The 488-nt window shown below is 33.8% G+C and overlaps 1 pseudogene; it reads left to right on the forward strand.

Moving 5' to 3' along the window:
- Positions 1 to 68, forward strand: part of LOC119594853 — a 2581-nt pseudogene extending 2513 nt beyond the window's left edge.
- The last annotated feature ends 420 nt before the right edge of the window (positions 69 to 488 follow it).

The following is a 488-nucleotide window of genomic DNA, read 5'->3' on the forward strand; positions in this document are numbered from 1 at the left end:
CTGATAACCCAGTGACCATGAGCTTGCGACCAGAACTGGGTCGAGATTCGTACTTTGAAGATCCGTGATCTTTACTGGTGCTGAAGCTTAGCTTGTTAAAGCCGGTTTTTGTTTGTGTAATCCGTAGATACACTGTAGTGATGTTTGTGTGTATATGTACGGAAGGAACGATCTTTAGTTCATCAAATTACATATTTCTGAAGAGAAAAAGAAATTAGTAACCTGAAAAAAATTCATTCGCATTCGTTTTTCATAACTTTTCCCATTAGTTGCTTCTTTTTAACTGTATTCTAACATTTCGTGCGTCGGTGTTGATCACTGTACAATTTACAATGGATGAAAGCAAGACATAAGCAGGAAATGTAATTTAGTATATGCATCTTGAATAGAATCACTATTTAATAACCATTCTAGTTAATGATCAAATATTCATAAATGATATCGGAAAATGAATATCATGCCATTTCATAATCTTGATTAACCAAGTA

Source organism: Penaeus monodon, chromosome 34 (genome assembly GCF_015228065.2).
Source record: "Penaeus monodon isolate SGIC_2016 chromosome 34, NSTDA_Pmon_1, whole genome shotgun sequence".
In the NCBI taxonomy this organism is placed as follows: domain Eukaryota; kingdom Metazoa; phylum Arthropoda; class Malacostraca; order Decapoda; family Penaeidae; genus Penaeus; species Penaeus monodon.